The following is a 13,593-nucleotide window of genomic DNA, read 5'->3' on the forward strand; positions in this document are numbered from 1 at the left end:
GAGGGGGGAGGGGGAGGTGCCAACGGGTACAGGGTATATGCATACATACATATATAGAGGGGGAGCTTGAAGCATAATTTTTAACGCAGCATTTCCTATGCTCAAGCAGGGCATGTTGGCGAGGGGGGCGTGGCTACTCTGGCAACATTTTGTTTAGCCGAAAATGGCAAATTTCAACAATTCGCACTTTTCGTCCAGCTGCAGCTAATTTGGACCCTTAAAGCTGCCACGCCCCCAAAATGCAAAGTTTCTTTTTTTTTTCGGCCAGGGAAAACAAAGTGTTAATAAGCCAGGCAATAGCCTTTAAAGAAGGCGACGTGGCGGGCAGGGATTGGAGAGGGTAGGCATTCGATAGGCAGGGGGGAAGGGGGTAGAGGGGGCTAGTGTTTGAGGAAATGCCTTTTACTTTTGGCTGCGTGGACAATGCGAGATGCTTATCAGCATTTAATGGGGCTGCCACGCCGTAACTGTGGGACAGACAGAGCGAGAGGGATGCATAGAGAGACAAACACATACACACACACACACACACACGCAAACAGACACTAACACACTTTCAATATCGTTTTACTTATCGTTTGGCCATAAAAATTGCCAGCGCAGAAAATTGTTTAGTCCTTTTTTTCGGCATGTCTGGCACTTTGAGAGATTGGCCAAAGGGATTGCAATCGCCTCAAGGATATTCGTAATATGGCTATTCCGCCAGGGCAGTGGTCGAGAGGGGGAGGGAGGGGAGAGGTATCGGGTGGGGTATAGCCAGTGGAATTGGGTTAGGAATTGCCGCAGAAATTGGTCTGGCTATGCAGACGCGTTGCGTGCGTGCTAGAGATGAGCGCGTGTCGATGGATAAAAGCATAAACAAGGAAAATGAGATACCCGGCAGCCTAAGCCCCACTATTTAGGGGGTATTAAAAATCTACAATATTCATAGTCTGTGTACTCAATATAGCAAGTAATATGTTACGTTTGGGGTCTCTAGCTTGTCTGCTTTTTAAATTATGCTAAAAAGACCAATTGCAAAAGTCGATTTTTATCGATAATAGCAAAATGGGTGTTATTAGCGAAGGAAATGATACACTTGCAACAGTTGTGTTGTGTTTAAGCTCTATGAGCTACGGACAGACGGACGAATGAACATGGCTAAATGGCTTTACACCATCATTCGGCCTTCTTCCCTCGTATACCCCTCCCAAATAGTGCACATCGCAGATTTAGTAGGCAACTCCTATTCAGCTTTCATTTCAGCTGGAACTCGATTCGTGTGGGAGTGTTTTCGTGCTCTGAGCTCGTGACACGCGCTCATTTCAATGGTATGCCAGGTCCTTCAAGACATTCACGTTCGAGTTCGAGCTCGAAGTCGAAGTTAGCCATGTCTTAGGGTTAGTTCGATTAAAGCTGAAACCTTGAAAAAGTTGCTGTAGTTTTATTGTTTATGGTCAACTTCGATTTATTCACACTAGCTGGTGATAGACAGCAAGTCGATGCGATTGGGCCTAGTACAGTTGCGGCCAAAACATGCGGCACATGCAAATGTTGCGCTCGACTACATAATTACACAGCCCAACACAGAAAACTTTGTTTTCTGCTGCCGGTTGTCACTGGCAGCGGTTGCTGGCAATTAAAAACTTGGCAAATTTTCGACGCTGCCTTTAATTTATTTATTTGCTTTATTTTGATGCTCGCCTGCGATGTGAAGGGAGTATATAGCGTTTCTGGGTAATGTCGTGTTCGTCCGTCCGCCAGTCCGTCCAGTCGTCCCTAAATTCCATTCCTCCTTATGTCCGTTCATTCGTTGATTTACTGAGCAGCTTGTCCACATGTTCCTAGACACGTCTGTCCGTTCCTCGATCCGTTTCTTCGTCCCACCGTCTCGTCGCTGGTTGATCTCCAGAACCGAGATTAATAAGCTTAGATCGATTCATGCACGGAACCCGGATTATGCATTCAAATTTAAATGAGTTTTAACCGTCAGCAAGTATTAGACAGTCGGTCATACCTCACGGCCTGGTTGTTACTTGTTTTTTATTATATTTGGTCGTGGCAATAGATTTGATTTGCGAACGGGCCCAGGAGCTGGAGCTGGGCCGACTTGGTGATTCGTTCTCGTAATTCGCATGCAAATTGCAAAACTTAAATTAAATGTCACCGCACGAGCTGTGAAAAGATGAAACAACAAGCAGCAGGCACTGGGCATTGGGTTTGGGCGTGTGTGCTGGACTGGAAGGTACCCTGTAGTACAGCTTGGAGCATATTGAGTGACTTCAAATTGAATAAACAAGTCAAGTTAACTTGTTACAGTATAAAAAACAGTTAATGTTTAATGTGAGAGTTACTTATGGTAGGATGTACGACTACCATATACCCTGTAATTGTTTGAAATATAAGTGTATATGTGCTTACACTGGATAACATTTGCTGAAGATGATTTTTACGAAAAAAAAACTTAGGTAATATCTCTTTCTCTTCAAAATGGAACGACGTCTGCATACCCTGTAAATAGCTGAAATATAATAATAGTGGATGAATATATGATAGTGCTTAAGTGAACTAGTTTGGGATGAAATTAACAAAACAAACTTATGTAAACTATGTCTTTATCGGAAACTGATTGACGTCAGCATACCCTGTAGGTAATTGAAATAAGAAGTACATAGATGTTATGAGCTAACGCTGGTGTACAATTGTCTATGATGATATTGATAATGAAACTCAATTAATGAGCACGTCTAAAAGATACCCTGTAATTAATTGAAATATAATTAAGTGGTAATTATTTCGGTGTTTGAATATGCTTTAATTTCGAAGAAAATTTGTATATGTGCAAAATGATAGCGCTGCCAGATACCCTGTAATTAGCTTTAATTATGTTGATGTGCTAATGCGTGGGCCAGCAGCGTAAGCTAATGAAATAATTAATTATCATAGCCGTCGAGCCTTTTGCATGCCATATCTGAGAATGAATGAAATGGAGTGAGCATTGGAATGGGCGTGGCAATTGGAATGATGCGAAGGCGACCTCAGACTGAGCAGTCAGCGGTCAGCCAATTAAATTGCAGCTCTTGATTATTAAGTGATTTATGTTAAGCACCTGACTTAGGTGCGCACTGCGAACTGCGAACTGTGAACTGTGAACCGTGGCTCGGCTCAGAGCTCAATTCGTAATTTGTAATTTGTAATTTGTGCTAATGAGTGCGTTAATTTAACGCCTGATTAACGTAACTACCTGCGGCCAGTTTGTGGGGCTCGTTTGGCTTTTGGCCTGCGGTCTGTGGCGCTCGTGGCTTTTGGCCAAATAGTCAATTGGCCGAGCGGAGCAGCTTAACACCAGCTACTTGACTTAATTTATTATCCAGTCAGTCGCGTCCTTTCCCATGCCTACCCTCTCTCTCTCTCTTTCCATCTCTCTCTCTCTCTCTCTCTGCCTCTCTGTGTGTGCGTATCATAATAAATGATTATGTGTGCATTTTGTGGCTTAATTATGATTAATTGTTATTTGGGCCCTGTTTGTACTTCGATGTCGGCTCAATGAACTGCGCATAAATCGTGTGAAAATAAACAGGTTCCATGTCCAATTGAATCCCCGGAGACTGCGGAATTGGCACGGGGTGAGCGGGGTGGTGGCTGTCGAGATGTTGTTGTGAGATATTGTTTAGACGCCAAGGTGTTTTAGGATTAATCATGTGAAATGCGATGCTACAGAATGGGGAATGGCTGGGAAGTGGAACATAAGTGGAAAGTTATAGCGCAGCAGTTGGCGATGGAGAAAGACGGAGAGAGATGGCAGCAAGAGATATAGAGACTTGAGAGTGGAACAGCCCTCTGAGAGCAAGAGAGCGAAAAATACAGAGAGATCTGTTGAAACGAGTGGTATATGAAACACTTGTGGAATGTGACAGTAGATGAGAGAGAGAGAGAGAGAGAGAGAGAGAGAGAGAGAGAGAGAGAGACAGAGAAAAATAATAAGGCATATTTCCACTTATTATACATTATTTACATAAATAGAAAATGTATATAGAAAATATCACCAACAAAATTAAATATTCCTTCAATGAATGATTGTATATATCGTATAAATACTGCCAGCTATTAACTAGCTTAAAGACACTACTCGAATAGCTTAAAGACCATGTTTAACAGCCAATTTGCTTGACACACACTCACACTCACACACACACTTACTCAGAAGCTAACGAGTGTGTGTATATTTGTAGCACCTACTGTTGTCTGGCCCATAAAAAGGGCATATCGTAGCGCACTCAAATGGATACATCAGTGGGCACTTCATAATCACATTGATGGCGAGGAGCAGGGGCAAGCAAAGGCAGTGAAACGAGCGGGGAGAGAGGAAGATAGAGAGGTAGAGATAGAGTGAGAGAGGGACATAAACTTTTGCTAGTTACTTTTACAGTTATTATTGAAAGCTGCAAAAACTTTGGCTTATTTCATTACGCCAAACTTTTCATTACGAGTCGAACGAGCACACGCACAAGCTCACACACAGACACACACGCACACACACATACACACGTATATAGGATGGCACATTACTCATACGCAACGTTTGCCCTCATCTCAGCCCACTTTTGCGGCTCTTATCAATGTGAAAGTTCTTATTTTTTTGCTTTTTGCCTTTGGTTAGAGCACAAAAACAAAGTAACCAAAAACTTGAGCGAATGCGTGCGTGTGTGTAGGTGTGTGTGTGTGTACTCACATATCATGTGGTTTAGCTGTGGAGAGTGGATAGAGGGAGGAGTATGGGGGTATGAGGGGGCGATTGCATAAAAGCCATTTGAAACGTCAAGCAAATTGAATTGAGGCTCGAGTTTTGGTAATAGCGCTGATAATTGGCCACCCGAAAAACTGTCACTGGGCTAAAAGCCCAAACACTGCGGTAAAGGAACCGGGCCTAGGTAAGAGTTACACTGTCACAAGAGATTTCGTAAAGCTTTATTATTAGAAATTATCGAAAGTCTGATGAGATGATTTAGCTAGAGTGATACTACATGCGATAACGATATATTGAAAGTTGTTGAAGTTATCGATAGCATATTTATTTATTTATTTTATAAAGTTAGATATAATTAAAAATTAAGATCTAACTTAATTTTAACAGCACTGGCTACTATGGCCTTCGGCTCTAACTTATCCTATGCATTTACATTTATATACATATTTACATTGTTTTGTTGGTTGGGAACTAAATGAGGTGGTATAAATCTGTTATTTTTAGAAACTTGATTATTGAGCATATGTTTTCAGGGGTTGGGTTTGAGAGTAAGGATATGGGGCAGCTGTTGTGGAAGATTTGGGTTTTCAGGTGGGAAGTTGCGGGACAGTTAAAGAAAATATGTTGGATGGTGAGGTCTGTTGTGGTGTTGCAGTTGGGGCATGGGATTATGTTGTCAGGGTTGATGTATTGTTGTTTTGTAAATCTTGTGTGTCCTAGTCGGAGTCTTAGTATTTTTACTTGGTCGCTGCGTGTAATAATTTCTTGTTTTATGTTTTTTAAGTAATAGGTTGTGTGTGTCAGGTTGTTGAGTTGCTGATACCAACTGTTGCAGACTTCTATATTTTGATGGAGTTTTTTGGATGATTCGTTGGCAAGGAATTTGTGTATATCTTTGGAATTGAAGTTTGGGGTGTAGTGGAGGGGCATTTTGGCTGTGGATTTGGCTGTGATATCGGCAAGCTCATTCCCATCGATGCCACAGTGGCTGGGTACCCAGAACAGTTTTATTTTGGGGGCAGATTTTGTAAGGAGTGTTCTTATGGTTGCGGGATATAAGTTGTTGTTGTTGGTATTGGAGATGGATTTTAGGGACGAGAGGGAGTCGGAGCAAATGATGTATTTTCCTGTTCTTTTTTTTTGGATCAGTTCTATGGCATGGAGAATAGCTATGGTTTCGGCGGATAGGATGGATGAGTAATGGGGTAGGATACATCTTTTTAGGACTTCATTTTCTGTAGTAATGGCAAAAGTGGCTGTGTCATTTTGCAGTGAGCCGTCGGTGTAAATGAATGTATGGTCTTTGTATATATGTTTGAGATTGGCGAATTGTTGTCTATATGAGCTGGGAGGTGTGTGGGGTTTGCTGAATTGGTGTAGTGTGGTGTTGATGAGGGGAGCGGGAAATAACCATGAGGGGGTGATTGTTTTGTTTGGAGGTGGAAGGTAGGGGATATTGTGTTCTTTGCATGAATTTATTATTTTTTGCACTGTTGATGTTAGTTTGCTGTTTCTATGGTTGCAGTTCCGTTTTATGTATTTATGGAGTGGGGAGTCTGAGCTATTTAGGAGTGTTTTATAGGATTTGGCTGTGATGAGGTCTCTTTTTTGTTCTATTGTGGGTATATTTGCTTCGAAAAGCAAGTTGGGGATAGGGGTCGAGCGTAGTGCTCCAAGGGATATGCGGATTGCGGCGTTAAATAAGGTTTTAAGTCTATTGAGGGTTGATTTGGGGGCATGGCCGTATATGAAAATCCCATATTCTATTTTTGATAGAAGCGTAGCTTTTGTAATGTTTATGAGGGTATGGGTGCTGCAATTTTGTTTGGGATTGGCAAGGAATTTTATTATATTTAGTTTTTTTGTTAGCGCCGGTTGTATTGCTTTTATATGGGAGTCCCATCTATATTTATTATTTAGTGTTAGGCCTAAGATTTTTAGGCTGGAAACGGAGGGAATGGGGGTGTTGTTGGACGATATGGTGCAAATGCAATTATGCCTTCGGCAAATGTGGAGGTGTTTTGATTTGTTGAGTGCGAGTGATGCTCCTGAATATGAGCACCATTCGTGGATTTGGGCAAAGAGGCTGTCAAGGTTATGGGATAGGTTTTTTTCTTTATTGAGGGGTATAAATAGGAAAAAATCATCGGCATAGGCGCAGAATTGCAGCTCCCTATGTAAGCCGATGATGTTGGAGAGGTTGTTGTAGGCAATTAGGAAAAGGATGACGGATATTGGGGATCCCTGGGGGATGCCGTTGAAGAGTGGATAGGGGCGGGTTATTATGTTTTTAATTTTAATTTTTATTTTCCTATTGTTCATGAAGTTTTTTATGTAGTTTATTATTTTTGGGCCGACTTTCCACCTGATGAGTTGGTCCAAAACCGTATGCACCCCAACTCTGTCGAATGCTCTTGAAAAGTCAAGGGCAATGACGGAGGTGTGCTTCTTGGCTTGCAGCGACTTAGTTATCAGGTGGTCTGCGAGGAGCAGACCGTCTGCAACTGACTTGCCGTGCTTAAAACCTGTCTGGTTTGGGTGTATAAGTCTGTTTTGGGTGACAAGCCACCATAGGCGTTTGGCTATTATTTTTTCAAGTGTTTTTGATAGGCAGCAGTTGAGGGAGATTGGTCTATAGTTATTGATTATTGTTTTATTTGAATTGGGTTTAAGGATAGGGATCACTAGGCTGGTTTTAAAGGTTTGAGGGATGTGGTTGTTGAAAATATTATTGAAAAGGTTTTTTATTCTGATCTTTAGGGCGTAGGAGGTGTTTTTTATTATGGGATAGGATATTCTATTTAGGCCGGGAGTTGTTCCTTTGAGGGTCTGTAATGAGGATAGTAATTCAATCATTGTAATTTCAGATTCTATTGTTTGTGCTCTCGAGTTGGGTATGTAGTTAATTGGTTTATTTGAGTATTTGTTCGTAGTAAAGATTTGGTGGAAATTTTCGTCTTTGGATTGGTCAGACCAGTGTTTAGCAAAGAGATGGGCTATATGGGTTGTGTCTGTTGTGAGTAAGTTGTTAGTTGTGTCTGTTATACAGTGTATAATTTTGGTTGGGTTAAGTCCGCAGAGACGTCGGATGTTAGCCCAAATTTTTTCAGAGGGGGTATTGGGTTGGATTGTCGACGTGAAGGTTGTCATAGCTTTTGTTTTTGTCATTTTAAGTTCTCTTCGAAACATTGCATTAGCTTTCTTATATTTTATAAGATTGTCATTGCTATTATTCCGCTTAAAATTTTGCCACGTTTTAAATTTATTTTTCCTTAGTTGGGTCAGGGTCTTATTCCACCAGGGGGTGTTCTTACTGTAGTGGTGTGGAGTTGTTTGGGGTATGCTGTGATGGGCAGCTTGCAGTATTATCTTGTTTATGGTTGCGGCCTCTTTATTAATGTTAGTAGATGTGGGTATGATTTCATTTATATTTTCTGTTAGTTTCGCGAAGAGTGGCCAGTCGGCTTCTTTTATTTTGAAAAAGGGGCGGGAAAAGTTTGTGGTTTGTGTTTGAGGGAACAATGAGATTAGGATTGGAAAGTGATCGCTTCCGTGTAGGTCGTCGAAAATTTTCCAGGTAGTGAATGGTGTGATTTGGGGGGAGCATAGAGAGAGGTCTAGGTGCGTGAATGTATTATGAGTGGAGAAGTGGGTTGGGGAGCCGTCGTTAAGTATGGTGAGGTTAGCGTTATGGACAAATTTTGCTAAAATTCTGCCTCTCTTGTTGTCCTGAGGTGAGCCCCAGCTATGGTGTCTACAGTTAAAGTCGCCTAGGATAATTTGGTTGGTGTTGCTGTTATTTGTCTCAAAATGGTCGCTTAGGTTTTTAGGTGTGAAGGCTTTGCTGGGTGGGATATATGCTGAAAAAATGTTGATTTTTGTTTTTGACAAGATTTCTATTGCAAGGGTTTCTAATTGTGTAGGTTGGCTTAATTGTTTGTGTTGTATGGACTTGTGGACTAATATCGATACGCCACCAAAACGATTGGAGGCTGTATTTGTGTAAATTTGGAAGTTTATTGGGATGGGGATGGGGGCGTTTTTGTTGTAATAGTGTGTCTCTTGGAGACATATGATTTGTGGTGAGCATTGTTTTATAATAGTTAAGAGTTCGTTATAGTTGTTTGTGTATCCTTTTATGTTCCATTGTATTATTTTTAACATTGCTATAGTTTAAGGTATTAGTTTATGTTATTGGGTATTGGTTTTTTTTTTTTTTTTTTTTTTTTTTTATATGGATTCGCTGTCGCTGTTGGTTGTGTATTGGTTTTTGTTTGGGGGTTTAGTTTTTGTTTTTGTTTTGGAGGGCTTAAAGTTAGTAGTTAGAGTGCTAGACTTATCTTTAGTAAATATTCTAAGTTTGAGGTCTTCAGTGGATTGTGTTGTGTAAGATTTGTTTTCCACGTTGGGGAGGTTGGCTTCAGTTTCCATGTCTTCTGTTATGGTTTGATGTTGATGGTGTTGTTGTTGTTGTTGATGTGCTTTTTGATGTGGTTTGGGTGTTGTTTCTGTTGAGCGGGCTGTGGTTGATTGTGTTGTCGCTGCGCTAGGTGGAGAGTTTCCTAGCTGTTGCATCGTGTTGGTTGGTGTGTGCGTGTATCGGGTCTTGGGTAGTGTGGTGGTTGGTGTGTGTGTTGTTGTTGTGTGTGGTGCTGACTGTGACAGTGTTTTGGCGTAGGTAATTTGTTGGTTGTGCCTTTTGTGATATATTTCAACTGCAGTTTTATGATCCACTTTTTCCGTTATTTTTATTGCTGTCAACTCCTGTTGTTTTAGAAAAGTAGGGCATTTGCGATCGAGTGTACTGTGTTGATGGTCGACTTCTGCGTTGTTTTTGCAATTCAGGCATCTTTGTGGATTATTACATAGTTCTCCTTCGGTGGTGTGCTTGATTTCTGAGCACTTTTTGCAGGTCTCAGCACTTTTGCAGGTGGTTGCAGGGTGTCCGAAGCGGAGACAGTTTTTGCATCGCAGTGGGAGGGGGATGTAGGGTCGCACGCGGACAGATTCATAGCCAATTTTAATTGTCTCAGGCAGTTTATGTGTTGCGAAAGTGATCGTGATGAGTCCGGTTTCTATGAGTATGTTGTCTTCTTGGTTTGTGTTGTTTGGTTGTCTTTTTAAAATTTTGCGAACTTCGGTTACTTTTTGTGTTTTTAGTTCTTCTTGTATTACGCTTTCACTTATGTTCCGTAGATCGTTGCAGTATATTACACCTTTGGAAAAATTTAGTGTTTTGTGTTCTGTTGCCGTAATGTCGATGTTTGTCATTTTGGTAAGTCTGAGTAGTTTTGTAGCTTGCAAATTGTTTTTTGTTTTAATAAGTAGGGAGCCGTCTCTTGTTTTTTTGCATGTTTCTACTTCTCCTCCACAGGCATAGTCTATAGTTTTTTTTATTACGAACGGTGACACTTTTTCAAACGATTCATTATCATTTCGTTTTAAGACAACGTATTTGGGTTCGCTTAGATGTGTGTATTTATATTTGCTTATGTCCGGCGGTTCGTGCATGGTTGTTGTTGTTGGGCTAAGCCCGGTGTAACTGTTGTAGCGTGGGTTTGTTTTTGGTTTTTTTGTTTTGATTTTTACTTTTCGGTTTGATATTCGTTTGTCGCGCGTTTGCTGATAAGTTTTTGCTAATGCGTTTGCGAAGCGGGGTTTTAATGCAGCACGTCTTATCTCCTGAGAGGTTGAAGTGATACTGTATCGATAGCATATACTTGGCGATAAGTATTGTGTCATATAGCGTTTAAGTATGAAGGGTTTTCAGTTGGTCAATACTACTTGCGATAACGATATATTGAAAGTGGTTGAAGTTATCGATAACATGTAGATGGCGATAAGTTTGGTGTTATTTAGCGTTTGAGCATGAAGGATCTTCAATTGGTTGATACTACTTGCGATAAAGATATATTGAAAGTGGTTGAAGTTATCGATAACATGTAGATGGCGATAAGTATTGTGCTATATAGCTGAGTTGCAGATTAAAATCAGGTTCTATATTTTATATAGTTTCAGATACAATAGTTACTAAAATGTTTATCGCTTTTTTTTTTTTGGTCAGCCGCATTTTTGTTTCAGTGTACGAGTGAAACAATTGAATTGCGTTTGACGTGTGAGCTTTTATGGTTTTTTATTACATTTATGCGGCAATGGAACATGTGGAATGGGCCATTATGGTTTTGTATGGACTCGCTTGGAGTTGGTCAAGTGAGTGGTTTGTGGTCTACGATTTCATCGAGGCCGAGCACAATATGAAAATTGATTTGTTTGATTAATGCACAAAGGACACACACACACACACACACACACACACACACACACACACACACACACACACACACACACATACGCAAACACAGTGCGAGCCCTTATCTCTGACAGCCTCTCGCTCGCACCGGAATCGGCCAGCGGTCAAGCTATCCCTTTCTAGCTTTTGTTTATTAATTGCCATCTAATTGCGGTTGAGCACGCAAACTGCTGTCTATTCGGCCTCTTTTTTTATGCTCGCCCATGAGGGGCAGGAGGGTATATTGATTATGTAGAGCTGTCTGTACGTCCGTGAGATTATTTGTCTGTCTGTCTGGTATTCGTCATTCCGTTTGTTCTTCCGCTCCATTGTTAGCCTGTTAATAGAAGATATAGAGCTGAGGCCAAATATGTTTTTCCATTTATTTTAGCTTCTTTTGTGCGATGAACGTGTCTTAAGCAGTCGGTCATGCCCGCCTGTAACGTGTTTTGGCTTCTTCTAATTGAAAAAGTGACCAGCACGCACAGGACGTCCTCTCATATCCCCTCTCTCTCTCTCTCTCTCTCTGTCTCTCTCCATTACTCGCTTTCTCTTGCTCTTCTCAATCTCTTGCTCTGTGTGAAATGCAAATTAATTTGCGCCACAAACTTTTCGTAAATAGAAAAAATAGGAGATGTATATGGTTATAACTGGAGAAAGCCAAAGAAGGCAGAGAGTGGGAGAGAGAGAGAAATGGAGAGAGAGAGGGAGAGAGAGGGGAAAAGAGTCGAGCGGGTGAACAAACATTTTCACACTATAACCAAATTAAAAGTTCTGCCAACTAAAAAACAATTTGTAAGCCAAAAGTTGCAGCAGTCAACAAGGGAGTAGTGCGGGTGTGAGGGGGCAGGGGCAAGGGCAGAGGCAGGGCTAGGCTGGGAGTAAGAATAGCGTTTGCTGTGCTCTGAACAAATAACATTTGACGCCCACGCATTGCATTGCCTACATACCCTAGAAATATCTAAATCGAAATCTTCAAGCAGCTTCGCAAGCTGTAAAGATTTCTAGATATCTATCTAATATCCATCTAATAAAAAATATATAAGCTATAGTACTACCCATAACTATAGTGTATCTGGAAGTTCATTTCAGTAATTTTCAATACATAGTGTACATTTGATATATTTAAACTGCTTAAGGCATATTTGATTAGTTTACAGGGCATCTAGTAGTCAGTCACCGCTAAGCTAAAGTTACTGCACTCTGTTTGACTTTTTCTGTGCATTTTGCTGTCTTTGCTCTTTTGCTAATGTCAATAGCTTACAATTTGTTTTATTATAGAGTATCTGCTAGTCTATCAACTTGTACAATAGTACATTTCTGTCTAGGGCTATATAGAATTACTTATGTTTATTGATTACTCGGAAGTATATTGAGTATATTGCCTTGCTTACAGGGTAACATTCAGTCGAGCCACAGCCCTTAACTAAAGCATTTGCATTGCATTTGTATACCCTGAGCGCATTGCTAATAGAAAATCAGGGTATACTGCCTATGTGCCAAAGTACGTAACAAAAGCTGACTACAGAGAGCTAAGTGGATCCCAGAACCAAGAGAGGCTGAGCAACATACATATTTCAGTTGTAGGTCGGGGTATCTAATAGTCGTGCATACCCCGACATTCGCTCGAGCTTGCTTTGTTTTTGCCTCTTTGATTTTTAGATGTTTCTATTTTGTGCCCTGCAGGCGATTTTTGAACTAGTTACTTTTTGCGTTTCCTCCTTTTATTTGTTTGCACTCGCTGCTCGCTGTTTGCCGTTCGCCGTTCGCTTCTCCCTGTTCGCCGTTCGCTGTTCGCTTCTCCCTGCTGGCTGCTGCTTATCTAATCAGCGCAGTTGGCGCCTCGCTTCAAAAAGCTCTGCAGGCTAAATGTTATTTTATATTTTGTTTCACTTTTGTTTCATTTCTTATATACACACATACATATACATATACACTTTTTATGCAGCGCGCAAATCGAATCACGCGGCTTCAATTGAATTTTCATATGCCAGCATGAATAGGCGTCAAAGCGGAAAGGCGGAAAATCTAAAAGGTGCCGCAAGGCAGAGCTGCTGCCAGCGACTGACAAAAGGATGTGTAAATGGATTAGATCGGAGCTTAGCTCAGTCAGGCACTCGCATCGAATATCAGTTGGAAATGCAGTTTCGCAAAATTACCCATAATACGCTTGGTTGCTCCCTAATTGTGCTATATAGAGGTAATATACTGCTCGGAGCGTAGGGGAAACTTTCAACTTTAAGCTACTTTATAAGACAGATTTCCTTATTGAAGGTGTTTCTTATCGTATATGAATGCATATACAGACGGACAGACAGACATGCTGAAGGACTGAGAGACGGATGTATGGATAGCCGGATAGATACGGATACGGATACAGACGGACAAGAAACTGCTGAAGACCAAGGCTCGGCCAGAGCTTTTCAATATGAGAGACGGACGGATAGCTGGATGGACATACAGACGGATATGGAGAGCTGGACGGACAACAAACCGCTAAAACGATGGACGGACGGACATACTGAAGAGCTAAGAGATGGATGGATGGATAACCGGATAGATACGGATTTAGACGGAC

Source organism: Drosophila arizonae, chromosome X, assembly GCF_054131065.1.
Source record: "Drosophila arizonae isolate 15081-1271.41 chromosome X, UAZ_ARI_1.0, whole genome shotgun sequence".
NCBI classification, from domain to species: domain Eukaryota; kingdom Metazoa; phylum Arthropoda; class Insecta; order Diptera; family Drosophilidae; genus Drosophila; species Drosophila arizonae.